We start from the raw sequence: 18,114 nt of genomic DNA on the forward strand, positions 1-18,114 counted from the left end.
GAAAAAAATTAAGTGTGCATGAAGTGAAATAAACAGGTTTGATATGTCAAACACATTCTTTGCAACCTCTTCTTGTATCTTACCTATTCAAAATATGATCATATCATCTAATTATTTAATAAAAAAAAATGTTTTCCATTCCTGACCAAAATGCTTACAAAAAAAAAAACACTACGTTGAGTTGAATAAGACAGGGTTGAGTTCTGGTAAGTAGCTGGGGCTACAAAATGGTGAGTTGACAACCTGGAAGGAGCGGAATACCTAGCCCTGGTCCTCACAAGTTCCTACTTCACGCCTCCTCGAGTCATATGATAACAAAAGACTACCAGCTGAAACATGGACACAGCTGGTTGGCGTAGCCTGGGCAATGTTGCCAGTCCGGCAATAGCAAAGTGAAGAGATGCGACGCGAACACTGGCGCGGTAACCATAGTACGGTGATAGAGGAAATGCTTCACCAAACCTGAGCGTCTGCTCACCATGGAGGTGCGGCTCAAAACGGCGTCTGTTCTCCATGTTAGGAGCGGCTGATCACCGTCCTAGTGCCAGCGTGGGACTCTAAACAGAGCTGTGCACGATGGTCCCCCGGCGAGACAGGGGGTTGGGGCAGGCCCAACAAGCCGCCCTGGAAAAAAAACAAAGTTGCAAATACCGAAGAAAGAAATACGGATCGGAACAATCGGCACAGACCTACGCGACGAAATAAGGACTACGATTGGAAACTCGGAACATGGAACTGCAAATCGCTCGGCTTCCCGGGTTGCGATAGGTTAATCTATGACGAACTTCAACCACGCAACTTCGAAGTCGTAGCACTGCAGGAACTTTGCTGGACGGGACAAAAGGTATGGAAAAGCGGGCATCGAGCGGCTACTTTCTACCAGAGCTGTGGCACCACCAACGAGCTGGGAACCGGCTTTGTAGTGCTGGGTAAGATGCGCCAACGCGTGATTGGTTGGCAGCCGATCAACGCGAGGATGTGCAAGTTGAGGATTAAGGGCCGTTTCTTCAACTACAGCATCATCAACGTGCACTGCCCACACGAAGGGAGACCCGACGACGAGAAAGAAGCGTTCTATGCGCAGCTGGAGCAGGTGTACGACGGCTGTTCGCAACGGGACGTCAAAATCGTCATCGGCGACATGAACGCTCAGGTAGGACGGGAGGCAATGTATAGACCGGCAATCGGGCCAAACAGCCTGCATGCCGTATCGAACGACAACGGCCAACGATGCGTGAACTTTGCAGCCTCCCGGGGTATGATAGTTCGAAGTACCTTTTTCCCCCGCAAGGATATCCACAAAGCCACCTGGAGATCACCTGACCAACACACAGAAAACCAAATCGATCACGTTCTAATCGACGGGAAATTCTTCTCCGACATTATCAACGTCCGCACGTACCGCAGTGCGAACATAGATTCGGACCACTACCTAGTTGCAGTATGCATGCGCTCAAAACTCTCGACGGTGCATAACACACGTCGAAGTCGAACGCCACGACCCAACATTGAGCAACTACGGGACACCGGAGCTGCCCAGGACTACGCGCAGCAGCTGGAAGTTGCACTACCCACGGAAGAGCAGCTTGGCGCAGCTTCTCTTGAAGATGGCTGGAGGGACATCCGTTCAGCCATAGGTAGTACTGCTGTAGCGGCACTAGGTACTGCAATCCCGGACCGAAGAAATGACTGGTTTGACGGCGAATGCAAACTGTTAGTAGAGGAGAAGAATGCAGCACGGGCGAGAATGCTGCAACACCGCACGAGATTGAATGTGGAGCGATACAGACAAGCGTGGAACAGACAAAACTCGGTTTTCCGAAGGAAGAAGCGTCAGCAGGAAGATCGAGATCGCGAGGCGATGGAAAATCTGTACCGCGTAAACGACACACGGAAGTTCTACGAGAAGCTAAATAGTTCGCGCAAAGGCTACGTGCCGCAAGCCGATATGTGCAAGGACTTGGACGGTAACCTTCTCACGAACGAGTGTGAGGTGATTGAGAGGTGGAAGCAGTACTATGACGAGCACCTCAACGGTGAAGCAGCAGAAAACGAAGGTGGCACGGCAACAGACCTTGGAGCACGCGCAGAAGACGACAGGCTACCGGCCCCTGATCTTCAAGAAGTTGAGGAGGAGATCGGTCGGCTGAAGAACAACAAAGCAACTGGTGTAGATCAACTACCAAGTGAGCTATTGAAATACGGTGGTGAAGCACTGGCTAGAGCGCTGCACTGGGTAATTGCCAAGATTTGGGAGGAGGAGATATTACCGGAGGAGTGGATGGAAGGTGTCGTATGCCCAATCTACAAAAAGGGCGACAAGTTGGATTGCTGCAACTACCGCGCGATCACACTGCTGAGCGCCGCCTACAAGGTACTCTCCCAAATTCTATGCCGCCGTCTGTCACCATATGCAAGAGAGTTCGTGGGGCAATACCAGGCGGGATTCATGGGTGCCCGCGCTACCACGGACCAAATTTTCGCGATTCGGCAGGTTCTGCAGAAATGCCGCGAATACAACGTGCCCACACATCATTTGTTCATCGATTTCAAATCCGCATACGACACAATCGATCGAGATCAGCTATGGCAGATTATGCACGAGTACGGATTTCCGGATAAACTGACGCGATTGGTCAAGGCGACGATGGATCGAGTGACGTGCGTTGTTCGAGTATCGGGGACACTCTCGAGTCCCTTTGAATCTCGAAGGGGGTTACGGCAGGGTGATGGACTTTCGTGTCTGCTGTTCAACATCGCGTTAGAAGGTGTGATCAGAAGAGCTGGGATAGACACGAGTGGCACGATATTCAGGAAGTCCATCCAGCTCCTTGGTTTCGCCGATGACATTGACATTATGGCACGGAACTTTGAGATGATGGCGGAAACGTACATCAGACTGAAGGCTGAAGCTAGACGGATTGGACTTGCCATCAACGCATCAAAGACAAAATATATGAAAGCAAGAGGTTCTAGGGAAGACAATGTTAGCCTCCCACCCCGAGTTCAGATTGACGGTGACGAAATCGAGGTGGTCGATGAGTTCGTGTATTTGGGCTCACTGGTGACCGCCGAAAATGATACCAGCAGAGAAATTCAAAGACGCATTATGGCAGGGAATCGTGCCTACTTTGGACTCCGGAGGACGCTCCGGTCGAATAAAATTCGCCGCCGCACGAAGTTGACTGTCTACAAGACGCTGATTAGACCGGTGGTCCTTTACGGCCACGAGACCTGGACTATGCTCGTGGAGGACCAACGCGCCCTTGGTGTTTTCGAACGGAAGGTGTTGCGTACCATCTACGGTGGAGTGCAGATGGATGACGGAACGTGGAGGAGGCGAATGAACCACGAATTGCACCAGCTGCTGGGAGAACCATCCATCGTCCACATTGCAAAAATTGGGCGACTACGGTGGGCTGGGCACGTAAGAATGCCGCACGACGACCCAGTGAAAATGGTTCTAGAAAGCGACCCAACAGGAACAATAAGAAGAGGCGCGCAGCGGGCAAGGTGGATCGACCAAGTAGAAAGTGACCTGCGGACCCTTCGCAGACTACGAGGCTGGCGAACTGTGGCCATGGATCGAGTAGAGTGGAGACGACTTCTTCGGACAGCAGAGGACATCAAGGCCTTAGCCTGATTGGTAAGGTAAGGTATGAGTTCTCATTGAACTGGTATTTGTAATTTAAAAACATGCCGTTTAATATAGTTTAAACTGAGTTTATTTACCGTTACCATATACCCTGCTGCACCGTCATCTACAATGTACTGCGTTGCGCTTTATGTCTCACCGAATAGGCAACATTTTCCAGCTTGTCCAAGGGCCGCTGGTACACGAGAAGTAATAAATTTTGATGAAATTAATTTCCGTCATGCTCTCGCATAGCTCCCGCCCGGAGGCAGTGATGTGATGGTGTGATATCGGTCGGTGTCCTCTGCCGTCATGCACATCATAGAATTTCGATCTCGCTTTGTTTGAATTCACATCCGGAGCGAGGGTGGCATCTTGAATGTTATAGGCATCATCCGAAATTTAATTTTCAAGTGAAATTCGTTGATAAAAAAAGGGGGAGATCTTGGTTCGTGGTCGACGTTTAGGAGCGGGCTGTAGTTAATCCAATAAGAACTAATTAGACTTTGTTGACTTTCGGGTGACACAATTATGTTGCAGTACATAACCATCGTAAAAAAATAGCATCCGAATCCATTTTTCCCCAGTTCCTTTTCCCACCGAGTCTTCAATCTGCCCTTCACCCCGTGTCGGGGCATCAATCTTCTATCACATACACTTAATAAACCTGTCGACGTAACCCAGTTTGCTTTCCCGATGATGGTGATAAGATATAAAAATATATTCACTCTGCTACCCACTTTGAGTCGCAGTTGAAAAGTTATAACTAGTTAACTGAACTGGCGGTAAAATGAAATACGATGATGAACCCTTTTTCGGGTTACATCGAAAATTGAATCACCATCGATTTAATCAATTTGTTGAACAAATTCGAACGCGATGGGATTCACCTCAATAAAAAAAAAAGATGCTATGTTGCGTGATGCATTTGGATCGGTTGATGGTTTCTGCTTAATAAAATGCTTTTAGTGAAAGCGAAAGTTAAGTGATTCCTCACGGATTTTCGTGATGGTCCAATGGTTATTTATGTGTGAGATCTTAATTTTCCGTCGTACGAGTTTGATCGATTATGACCAAAGGTGGTACTTCGGATCGGTTCAGGTGAGGTATGTTACAAACAGTCAGCTTTATTTCCCACGGAATTCTCCCACGTCAGCACCATTGATTCCCACATGACATCGATCCAACCACAGGTGAAAAGTTGTCACTCGCATAAATAATTCGCACACACATAATTCACACATCGGTCCCAAGTCATTAATAACCCTTCGTTTCCTGATGCGATCCTTGGCCAACCTCCTTGCAATAATGGTCACCCTCTTGGGAAAATCTCAATTTTAACGAGAGCAAGCATCAGCAGCAGCAATTGCAGCGAGTGGTCCTCGGTTGATGGATTACAATAGGAAGCATAATTGTCCCCTTCGGATTCTGTTTCTTGTTCTCAACCAACAACGATGTGGAAATCGACGCCGTCGTCGTCGTTGTCGTCTTCCCAGCAGCAGTAGCACCAGCAATGGAAGCTCAACGATTCCCCTTCGTTTCCAAGCCCTACAGAGAGCGAGAGCCAGCGAAATTGTTAATACGATTTGATTAAAAAGATGTGCTATTCAGAGCAGCAGTGGGAAAGGCGCAAGCTGTAGAACTGCATCGGGAAAGCAGCTCGCAAGCAAGTAACAAGCAGCCAGGGAACGCGAGGGGTCGTGTGAAAATTTCTCAGAGCATAAATTAGCAAATCCCCCTTCTTTAGTTGCTCGAACTTCGTCGTTGGGCTGCATTCTTGTGCGTGGCCCAGGGAAGAGCTGATCCTGGTTTTTGATAGGAATTTTTGGTTGGAAATTTTGCTTGATCAAAGGCACCAGTTGTGGGATAGTTTCACAATTTAATAATTTAATAACTTCTATAGTTACCGAGTTTTCCAGTAAGCATAAGCATAGTGCAAAAGTTCTATAGCTATAACGTAGATTATAATCGATAGGGCAGTGTGATGACATAGATTGTCATGCATGTGAATTCAACCATTAGAAGATATACATTTTTATGAAACCGGTTTATTATTCACTACAGAATATGCCGGACTTCAAATAACTATAATTCGCTAGGTTTAGGAGCCTTTTGAATTACATGTGCCCAACAGACTTCAGAGACCATTTAAGTTTATTGCGGAGGTTTTACTGGTTTACTTAAAAAATAAATAAATTTGTGGGGTTGTGTATAAGACGCGACCGCATGGTTGACGGAATACGTTAAGCTATGTAGTGAAATTCTCGTGATTTTTTTTAGATATTGATTTCAATTCAAATACCGTATGCGTGATAATGTTTGCACCATCGTACAAATAAGGTTCCCGTTTCACCTGTGCACACAATGCCTTGGTTTTCTTTGCATACACGTAACCTATAGCTCATACCGTAGTAGGCTGTGTATAAAAGAAAATGATTTACTTAGTTTGACAGTTGCACCATGACGAAGTGGCAGCGTATTCGTGATTTGTCCCACGCGCAAATGTCGCAAAAAGACATTTCAATCGCCGTGGGAGCGTCCCGGTGGACCGTCAAAAGGGTTTAAGAGCGAGAAAAGAAAAGACAACTATCCACGAAGGTGGCCACAGGTCGTCCGAGGTAAGCTCGGGTTCCGAGGTTTATCGCTGCTATCAAAAGGAAGATTCGGGTGAATCCAGTGCGTACAATAAGGAAACTGGCAAAGGAACACGGGATCAGTGACTTTACGGCACGGAAGATCGTAAAGGAAGATTGTGGGGTGACGTCGAGGGGACGGAAAAAAACTCACATGATTACCAACCGCATCCGGGAGCTACGAGTCGAACGATGCAAGAAAATCTAGAACTTCCTTAAGCGAAAAAATCCGGTAATCCTGTTCACCGACGAGAGCATATTTACCGTCGATCCCGTATCAAATTCCAGAGCCAACCGGTATATTTGTTCTCTTCCGGTAAAAGATGTGGCTGACGAGCACAAGAACGTGTATCTGACCAAGCATCCTGCTAGCGTTATGGGGTTTGGATTGGTGGCTTCCGATGGCAACAAAAATGGACCCGGTGTTCATTCCAGAAGGCGACAAGGTCAACACGGAGGTCTACATCGGGATTTTAAGTAAGTATGTTCTTCCGCGGATCAAAGAACAGTATGGTCCGAAGCCAAATGTTGTATTTTAACAAGATGGGGCTCCGTGCCACACCTCGAACCGCACTCAGAAGTGGTTGCAGGAACATCTTCGGTTCTGAGCGAAGGATAAGTGGCCGCCATCCAGTCCCGATCGTAATCCGCTGGATTACTCAATATGGCGTGTCATGAAGGCCAAGGCCTGTTCTAAACGCCACCCGAGTACAGCAAGCGGTAACGGTAAATTTTTGAGATTTTTTTTAATTTTGACATTGCTTAATGGTGCAAACATTATTGCGCATACGGCAAACGTGAAGTTCCAGTTTCATTGTTATAAGTTTTGTGAGAGCTGATATTTGTGCTCTTGAAATTTTTATGTGGTTATGGATTGATTAGAAAAATGTTTCCACAGCGATTCAACTTCAGAACGCTCAACAAAAATGTACACAAAAAAAAGGAGAGCACAATTTTGCACCAATGATCAACATTTCGTAATTGATTTGGAATATCTCGATTAGAAAAAAAATCCTCCAATAATTTCTCGGTACATATTTTACCTATCGATTGAGCAAAAAAATATTGTATTTTTTAAAGATTTCGTTCCCTTTTTTTAGACGCACATGCATCATTTGGCATAAGAACACTGGGCGTTTTTGTGGTGGGAAAAAAGTGACTTCCATATCTATCACAGATTACAAATTCGACGTAACCGCGATGATCGATTTTTTCTTTTGTTGATAACTCGCTTGGATTAACATTTCTCGGTGCGTTTGTTGTTGCGTTTGATGGGCAATACAACCTGTTACAGCACTACATTGAACAAAAAATTCAGATAATATTCAAACTGAACATTGCATTAGGTCCTAATGTAACATTGATTGATTACCTCGTCGACTTTCTCTTTCGTTAATAACTTGAACACATAACCGTTTCTTGATGTGTTGATCTTATTTAATACTAGATTAAAGCTTCTTTTATCGATCTGTGTGCTGGAAATACCTGGGCATGTTTTTACATGGCTAAGGAGAAAACCAACGAATAGAATCTTGTCAATGTTACTTAGGACCTAATTCAATGTTCAGCTTGAATTGCTTAGCTGTAGCAATGTAAAAAGAAAATCGATGAAGAGAATCGATCATTGCAAGTAGGCCCTTTTGAACGGTCACTGTCGAATTCAGTACCTAGCGCTGAAAAAAAAATCGATGGTACCTCTATTTATGCTAAGAGATAAGCATTGTAAGTCCCTCCTACTTGGAGAATTATGCAATCTAACCGCTTGCTATGCCTCGCTTCCATCAGCGAAAAATTTGGGATTTTATAAACCGTTCTATAGCATAATTTTCCAAGTAGGATGGACTTTCATATCTTATCTAAAAGCACCGTCTAAAAGGTACCGTCTGATAATTTCAGTGCTGGTACGAAAATCTGTAATCTGTGTAGGAAAATCCTTTTTTTTCCACCACAGAAACACAACGTTTTTTTATGCAAAACAATGGATGTGCGTTCACTAAACGCCCGAAGTCTTAAAAAAGCAATATTTAGTAAAATTAGTTAAATTCAATCAATAGATAAAAGATGTACCGAGAATTAAATGGAGGGATTTCAAGCTAAAATGTTTCAATCGCGAGATATTCACGATCAATACCGAAATTTCGCATTTGTGTGTGTGCTGCTGATTTTCACTGTTGCCCAATGATTAGGGAACTTTCATAAATAACGTAGTAGTTGAGTGGGAAGAGAAGGGGGGGGGGGTTCAGAAGTTGTGACTGGCCATGTAATAGGTATAGAAAACACGCTACAAGGGGGAAGGGGGTTAATTGGTCAAAAAAAATTCTACGTCATTCATGGATGGTCCCTAATTTTACTTCCAAGGTTGTGTCCCAATGAATGACTTAAATTTAACTCACGGTTTAAAGTGACATGAGTTATCGAGATGAGTTATAACTTTCGAAATGTCACGTTTAACCACGAGTTAAATTTAACTCGGCAAATGGGACACAGCACAAGAGTATTTCTCGATTACTTTTTCGAAGGGACGTATCAGGACGTAACCGACGATAGAATAAAATGCGTTGTTTACAAAAGCTGAACGTAGAACGCGGGATCGTTATCATTCAGGCAAGGAGGTTGATCCACTTCGGAGCGATTGCGCCTGCAGCCACAGATCTCGACGGGAACGACGCGCAAGGTTCGAGGTGCAAAACTCAAACACTTAGTGCTTGACAGGAACCGCTGCCTTCCTACTGTTGCTACTGTTGCTGCTGCTGCTGCTGCTACCTCCTCACTCGCCGTCCGAAGTGAACATAAGTTGAGGCACAAAAGCAGCGCTTTTTTATAACTTTCCAGATTTAAACAGCACGATGTGCAACCAAATGGTACTCGATTATGACGACTGGGTTTGGGGAGAACGTTTATTTCATGAAAACAGATATGAAATTATCACTTTTCAGTTGTACATTTTTCAACAATTTTTTATGTAAAATTGAAAAAGCATTTACTGTAGCAGATTTTGAGAGCTATGTCCTATCGATTGGTGTATTTGGATTTTAATTTCATTTATAACTGGAAAAGTTATAAGCGTTTAAAGCCTTACAGCTTTTTGTGACGGTCGCAATTTTAGATTTTCGATTTACCCCCAGTACCTTCCCGTAAGACGTAGTCTACGTCAAAAAATATATTGCCTGCCCGCTCTAAAATTTCATAGAAAACTATTGTGAATGACACTGTCTTTTTGAATATGTCCATTTGTCCAATTAATTTGGACAGCCTCTAAAGAAACACTTGTTTTATTACGTTACAATTTTATTTATGAATAAAACGTTGTTGTTGTCCCTAATACTTTATATTTCGAACAAATCCACTTAAGAGATGTAAGGCTTGGAGTTGCTCCTGATCGTTGGATATATTTTTTTTTGACAACCATTTCGAGTGTCACCGCACCACGTAGGCCTATGACAGGTTCTACCCTAGTGAAACATTTGAATTAATTTGTCAATAACCATTTCGTTACACCAAATTTGAACAATAATCAAATTCATGTTATAATCGTTTTCAATCCTTAGAAAAAAGCTCAATTTCGTATTCGAAATAGAATAAACTTAAAGTAACCGTAACATAAATGGAAATGAACTTGTTTATCCAAGCCGTCACTTTTAACGTCGTGTTCCTACTAGTGATGACGGGGTAAGTGGAAAAATAAAATTGAATGTAGGCGTCCAAAGTGGATTCCTGTTCCCACCAGTAAAAAATCTCATTGTGTGAAAATTAGAACCGTGTATTTTGGGTGTTTTTTTGTTTTTGGCTGGACGGGACGCAAACTTTTCAGCCGAGAAGAGTTCATTGACAGAGACTTCTGGTGTTTTGAATTTCAAATGAATGAAGAGACAACTTATTCAGCAAATGATGACCCTCACAAAAACTCTTCCACTGCAATATAAAAGTTCCCACGACCGAGCAGTGCCCCTTAAATAAAACCATATTTCACAACGGTAGGCGATCTGTGTATACCTGCAATCAATATTGGAACACTGTCATTTGTTGGGTTGTACTTTTTTTCTGTACCTTGTTTTCATTCCAAAGGGACGATGAAAGGGAATTCCCCCTATTTATCGAAATGCTCACAGAGTCGAATGTAACATTGTGCATTCCTCAACTCGCCCGCTACTCTGGTTCTGCTGCTGGATTCACACAAAACGTTAGCGCTAGCATTTCACCGACGGCCATGTGAATAAAATAAACGAAACGAGTGAAATAAACATCCAATTGATTTGTTCCGTAAACCATTCAACCGGTCCTCTCAGCGTTTGATAACGACGTGGGTATCATATCAGGAACAGCGGTGCCACTAATATACATTTTTGTTCACGGAAAAAGTTGATTATTTTGATTCCCCGGAGCCTTGTTTGCTCAGACAATAGTTTCAAAAAATTAACTATTTTTGAGCTAACAAACTTGTTAAAGTACCTTATGGGGGTCCCACCTTTTTTCGTGATAAAAAATCTGCATTTGTGGCATCGCTGACCTGGTAAGTAGCTACGTTCGAGTGTGGAGAAAACAAACGAATCGAACGCTATACACCCACTTTGTGTTTGACTTTGGGAGTAAAACAGAAGGGTAGAGACAGAGAGCGCGAGTGCGCCCCGGTAGTAGAGTGACCGGTTATGAGTGATTAGTTGTTCTATTTATGGTTGTATAGGCCAATTCAACCTTGGAATTTGTCGACCGGCTGGTGGATATTTGATGGCGCCATTCTTGCAGGAATAGAAAATAATCGGCCGATGGCTTCCTAACAAATTTGCGCGTTTGCAAATTTCTTGAAATTGACTTCGATAAGCGTCGTGGACGTGCTTCATTCATATTCGTATTTGACTGCGGTTTTATTTATAAGCATAAAACTAGCCGGTGTTATTTGGACAGCGATTGTTGGAAGTTTTGGGATATTAATTGTATATTAATATGAAAATTTTATCACTTAATGACTAACTAACTTAGAAACCAATGATTAATTTTACAAATATGTTTATCCGTTCCGTTTTATGTCCGGAACATCGAGCAGTGAATTCATAAAACTAGGTTCTGGATTTCTAAGAAGCTTCTGTTTTCGGCATTATAAGTAAGATCATCAAGGCATTTCAACTGGTGAATTCTCTCACTACGCGACGCTAGTGTACATGTTAACCTCCTATTTCTATAAGATATAAATTGAAATCCTCACTATATTCGGAGCCAGGACGTCTACGAGAAGTCCACACACATACTAGTGTCGCGTAGTAAGATAATTCTCAACTAACTAGACAGCAAATTAGAAGACACTTGTGAGCTGAACAACTTTCCCGAAGACGAACATTTTCTGAATTTACTTTATTTTATACCGAAAATTGACTTGTACATTAGCGTGCATAGTAGACTGATGCAAAATTTGACATTTTCGCTCCACAGTGTTCAAACCGTTTCAAATCGGGCCCTGATTAGCCTCCGAAAGTTTAAACTCATTTTATAAGAAACTGACTTGGCACAAACCATTTGAAGTTTATATGGAAATTACTATGGGAAAACAAAACTTTTTGTTCATTGTCTTCCAGCCATTTTACATATTGTAATGTTAACAAATTCTATTGCTATTCTTATGGGAATTTTTATCAGCTACAACTTTGCAGAAAATCGTTTTTCAGCCAAACGTCAAATTAAATAGTTATTAATTGTTTAAGAGATTGATAATCTTATGGCAAGATTAAGCAACTGTATTGTGGGCAACACTGTATTCTGCAGTGTGACATAGTAGCCAATGTTGCCTGCTGAACATTTGATTGAGCCAAGATATCAGTTACTTGAATCATTAATAACTTTTGTTCCTTACATTTGATCGAAAAATGGTCTCCAACAAAGTTGTAGCTGAGAAAATGTTCAACCAGCTCAGTTATCATTTTTTAAAGTAGAGTGATCTGGTGAATTTTGAGATAGATATGAACCGAAATTATGGTTTCTCCATAGTAATTCCCATTTAAACTTCAAATGGTTTGTGCCAAGTCAGTTTCTCACTAAATGAATTCAAATTTTAAGAGCCTAATCAGGGCCCAATTTGGAACCGTTTGTGCTCTGTGGAGCAAAAATTTCAAATTTTGCATCAGTCTAGTGCATAGTGAGAAAATTATGTACTACTGCTCTCTAACCAATTATGGCAACGACAGTAACCTTTTACATGGCCAGGATCATATGATATTCCATGTGGCCGTCTCACCCCTAGGGTGGCAGGCCTTACTCCACATTTTTTTTATTCATTATTTAGTGTTTTTTTGGTTCGTGATAAAACACCGAAAACGAAATTTCCTGAAAATCAAGTATGGAAAGTTCTTTAAAGGTCAGTATTTACTAAATTAATCGTGGAAATTTTAAACAGTTTTGGTTAAACTTTACGTCATACCTCGTCGTTCCCTACTTCCTCTGTTACCTTGCCTACTAAGGCTTGAACTCGAAAAAAATTCACCATTTTTATCCGTGTGTAACTTTTTTATCCGTCGGTAAATATTGATGAAAATCTGGGTATAACTAGTTTCGAATGAATTGTTTACATGTGCAAAATTTCATAACAATCGGTTCAGTGGTTATTGAGATGTCATCGAAACAAGAAGAAATTCGCCGGAGAATTTTGCGCACCGTCATGGAAAATCCGACTGCGACCATGAGATGGATCGGAAGACAACTGGAAATCACCCATACAACTGTGTCTCGGGTGGTAAAATCGTTTAAGGAGTCCCAGACGACCGAGTGGCGGGCTGAAAGTGGAAGAAAATCGAAGACCCGGAAGTTGTTGGATTATTTCAAGCGTAATCCGAACCTTTCGATTCGCGACGCGGCTCTGAAGGCAAAGTGTTCCGCCTGGTTCGTTCAGCAAACCATGAAACGAGCTGGGCTTCGTATATTCAAGGTCCGGAAGGCACCGAACCGGCGTGATCAACAAAACACGGCGGCCAAATCCCACACAAGGAAGCTGTATCGAGAGTGGTTAACGAAACCGATATGTGTGGTTATGGATGACGAAACCTACATCAAGGCAGACGCAAAGCAGATACCGGGGCTGGAGTTCTACGTTGCCAAATCACGGTTTGATGTTCCGGAAGACATAAGGAAGAAGAAAGTGGACAAATTCGTCAAAAAATACTAATGGCAGGCCATATGCCAATGCGGTAAACTGAGTAAATTTACCGCACCGAGTGCCTCCAGAAGCGTCTGTTGCCCTTCCTGCAGTCCCACGGAGGCGAGACATTATTTTGGCCGGACCTGGCATCATGCCATTACGCGCGATCGACGTTGGATTGGTACAGAGACAATAACGTTGTGTTTGTACCAAAAACCGCCAACCCCCCAAATTCACCAGAGATTCGTCCGGTGAAAAGATTTTGGGCCATAATGAAGGCCAAAGTTCGAAAATCGTCCACGGTGTTTAAGAACGAGCTGGAATTGAAGAAACAATGGATGAAAGTGACCAAAAAGGTCGGCTCCACCATTGCACAAAATGTAATGAGGGGTCTTAAGGGAAAGGTGTGGGCTTTCAGCGATGGAAAATAAATTGAATAAAGTTATTATGCCGAAACATAATCCATATGTATTAGTTCATTCCCTGAAAGTTTCAAGAAAATCCGACTTAAAATAAATTTTTGGCGAACACTTTTGTCTGGTGCATTTTTTTTGAGTACAGGCCTTATCTGAACTGATTGTTCTTTGTCCTGGGCGTAAGGGACAATGGTACATAACGCAGCCTCTAGGCAGAACGTATCAGCTGACTTTCATTTGTGTTTTTCGAGGTTTTTTCGTAACTTTTTTGCGGACTTATCAAGCATCACTTCTTCACAGCAAAAAAAAAATCATTCTGATATCACATCAAAGTGAATGCACTTCAATCGTGTCATTTGAAGTGCATCCTCTTGGATGTAATATTAAAATTTATTTTTTGCTGTGTTGTTTAGGATCTTAACTCTACATTTAGTTTTGCTTTTAATCCTCGTCCGGTTGCTTTACAAGCTCCTTCTGGGCCTTCCGCTTGAACAGGAATTCATCCAGTGCCCCTACGTTTTGCATAAGAAGCGGCACGTCCATGTACACTAGGGTGCTTCATTGTTGCTGATTATCGCAATGAATCGTCACTCACTATAGGGTGGGTTAGCCAGTAGTGGAGGTACTAAGTCATTTTATTAATTAAACAATAAATATACGATGTACACACAATTGTTATACGTCAATATACGTATTTTGATAGAAAAATTATAAGAACACTACCGCAACTATAGGTAATTTTTGGGCTAATTTTTAGTTTGAAATATGCAAATATGCTTTATTTTACGAGAGCTACCGATGAAAAATAATATTATCCGGATCCTCCTCACTATTCCGGGACAACCTCCATACCGCAACTATACGTACACCACTATTACTGGAACACCTACCCTAGTTCTCTTATACTTATTCTTCGTGTGTGAACGCTCTCTTTCACAAAGCGATTCGTGGTATTTCGCCTCTCCTACACGGAAACAAATCAGATTCCATTTTCATGAATAAAAAATCATGAAATGAAAAAACTTGCCATCCCATGAAATCGTAACAATGATTCATGATTTCGTCATGGAAATTCATGGTTTCATAATGCAGTGGAATTAAGACCGCTACAAACGTTACACGTACTTGGCAAACCGTGTTCATAAACCGCACTACATAGGTATCTTTTATACGCCTTTTGTCTTCTACCTTATACAAGTACTGATAGTCTAGTGGTCAAAGAATGGGTTTAATTATCTCAAGGTTCTTGGTTCGAATCCAGTCTGATGCTTTATTTTATTATTTTTACATTTTTTGGTTAAAAGTTAAACCCATGAATTTAGATCATAATTTCAACTCGGATGATTCATGATTTTGGGAATGTTTGCTGCGTTACGCAAAAGTTGCTTATGATATCATGAATATTATTCATGGTGTATTTTCATAACATGAAAATACACTTTGTTCATGAAATCATGAGTCATTTTTCTCATTTCGGGGATCGGATTTTTTCCCGTGTACCTTCTCTTCATTCGTTGAAGTACCAAAATGCACCAATTCACACATGCGTCACTCTTTCACAAGTTGGCAGCAACACGATTCCAATAATCATTCTTCGCAAGCGATGCCACTCAATGACGAATATATCTAGATTGATATTCTTCATGAAGAATCTCTAGCTGATCATTCTTCGTGATCGGAATTCTAGAACGAACCTAATCTTGTATGTTGTTTGAAGTGTGGCTGTCTGTTTAGATATCCCGAAACGCATATTTGCGTTTAGTATCGTATCGTTTAGTATCGTTTTACTAATTTAATCTAGTACCACAATCCACGTAAGTCGTTTGAATTTTTGCAATCTTCTTCTAGACTTTTACCTTCGGTAGCGAAGGTTTTGCGGAATGCTTTCAGCTACATTCAACCCTAGTTCATTTATAAGTTGCTTTGTGCGTTTTGTGATTTCATAATTTTTGTTATGTAAGCTAGAAATGTGTATAAGCATTAAGCAACGGTATTTTTTGTTTTGAAAAAGGGTCAAGGATAATGCACAAAAAGGAATCATTCTTTTGCATAAAGTGGACGATTTGCCAGTGCTGGTATGAAGATAACTTGTCCGAAATAAACTTGTTAGATCCGATGCAAACTAAAACCAGATTTTTCGCACGTTTGGATTGATTTTGATAATAAATCCAAATCTCAATTTTCTTAAAAAAATAAATAAAAAATAAGTTTGATTATTTTTTGTCGTTAATTTTGCATTTTGGTTTTGGTTTTGAAAATATAATTTCATGTAATGGAAACGGGTAAAAAACGGGAAAGCTTAGTGTTTTTAGACTGTGAAAAAAAAAATGATTACTATGACAATGGTCATCTAAACTATTGTTGTTACGGTACATTTGGTAGCAATTAAAGATTAATGAAATGAAAAATAATAATAAGATAAATTGATAGTTTAATGATTGATGAGCAAAGAAACAACTCCAATTTTATCACAGCATCATGCTTGTTGTCATAACAAGCACATATTAATTTGAAGTATGTACTTAATGCATGCTCCCTATATCGCGTTTGATGTCTATTGGGATTTCATCTGTTCAGAATTTTGATGAGAAATTGAGAAGTGAATTCAAAGTTAATTCAAAGTGAATCCTGCGAATAATTCATTACTCTTATGAGAGTTTCATTTGAATTCCTAGGAAAATCCAAAATACGACAAGGAAATTCTGAGGAAAATTTAAAGTTAGGTATCTCGGAACACATTTCCAATGCAGTTTTATGGTGAATATTCAGATAATTCTAATGAAAGATCCATGGAAAATCTGAGGAATTTTTCAAAGGATATTTTTGGAGAGAATTATGCATTGAAAATAAAGTGAGAATTATTGACAGTTCGCAGAAAATTATTGAGTGATTTCAAAGACTTATGAGGATGTTCAGAATTCGCTTCACAATCTATTCGGAATTACTTTAGAATTTCAGCCAAAACAACCGTAGAAATCTTTTCAATAATATCTGTTAAAATTATACCGCGAATTCCTATTGAATTGTCTTCAAAAATACTTTGGACTTTTCATCAAATTTGCCATGTATATTTTTAAATGTTCCTGTATCTTGAATTTTTTTTAACATCAAGATCCTAGAGATCATTCTAAATCCCAGTACAATGTGTATCCGATTTTTAATAATTGAAAAATATCAGATTTTTAGCGATGGGCCCAATATTAGATCCATAGGGCAACATTAGAGCCATTTCCCCTAGGTGTGATGATTCAGAACGGTCCCACGATAACATTTACGTGCTATTTTGAGCATAGTAGGCAGTGATAATCAACTTTCAACTTGTCCGGATTTATGGAATAAGTGTCCGGAAATCGACCTTCTAGTCGACCTTAATTGAGTTTAGAGAAAATTGTGACCTTCACCGTTTACTCCCGTCACCTCGAGGCTTTTCTTCGCTAAACTGGTGTCCATCTCAACAACAAAGTATCCACAAAATTATCCACATCCCGTTGACCATCACTGCTTCGCGGCAGCGAGCGTGAATAACTTTTACCAGTTTTAATTCCCAATCTACCTTCGCGCACCGCTCGCAAGACATTTCCAAGTGACGGCTAGTAGGTAGATTGGTAGAGGCAGTGTTGTTTTGACCATTAGGTTTCGATGAAAGCATGCAATCACTTCACCACCTAAACACGTTCGATTCCAGGTGTGTATTGGTTCCGGCATGGTTCCGCCGTGAGAAAATAGATCTCCACGACCACATCGAGTCGTTCCAGCTTTTCGCTTTTCCCTCTTCCATTTGATGTAGGCAGGTAAAGCTAGCTCGCTGGTAGTTGTATCGGTTATCGGTTACCGTTATAGAACGCTGCTTTGGTGAGGTGTTCGACGAACATACCACTACATCCCACCGGTGCGGTTTGGATACAGTCAGTGAGAGCGAGAAGGAGGCATTTCGACCGAATGGCTTTCATCATAATACAGAGTGGTTTCGTTGATTGCGGATGGAGTTTTAGCCGGCATGCCTTTTTCCCAATTCCTAGCAGCCTGATCGTATCGGTATCGCTTAAACATCCACAAACGTCACCCCTTTTATATGAGACTAGTATGGAAATGTTCTATCTGTAAATCACGTCCAAAACTTGAACCATTGAAGTCCAAAACAACGTAAGGAAAAATGACCCCCGATAGAACATTTTAAAACTAGCGTCAAACGAAAGAGGGGCACCTAAGATTTCGTTTGGTGGGTGTTTCAGCAATACTAATTATTTTATAATAATGTTATTCTACCTGTGACACCGTGGGTATCTTTATTACCAACAAACCAGATATCAA

General features: G+C 41.5%; 1 protein-coding gene across 3 annotated transcripts in view; it reads left to right on the forward strand.

The window, feature by feature from the left end:
• Positions 1-18,114, forward strand: part of numb (NUMB endocytic adaptor protein) — a 153,857-nt gene that overhangs the window by 122,373 nt on the left and 13,370 nt on the right. The gene's annotated exons all lie outside the window — the stretch shown is intronic.

The sequence above is a fragment of the Ochlerotatus camptorhynchus genome, unplaced genomic scaffold, assembly GCF_037179485.1.
Source record: "Ochlerotatus camptorhynchus isolate MF236.1 unplaced genomic scaffold, CSIRO-AGI_Acam_v1.1 ptg000233l, whole genome shotgun sequence".
NCBI classification, from domain to species: Eukaryota; Metazoa; Arthropoda; class Insecta; order Diptera; family Culicidae; genus Ochlerotatus; species Ochlerotatus camptorhynchus.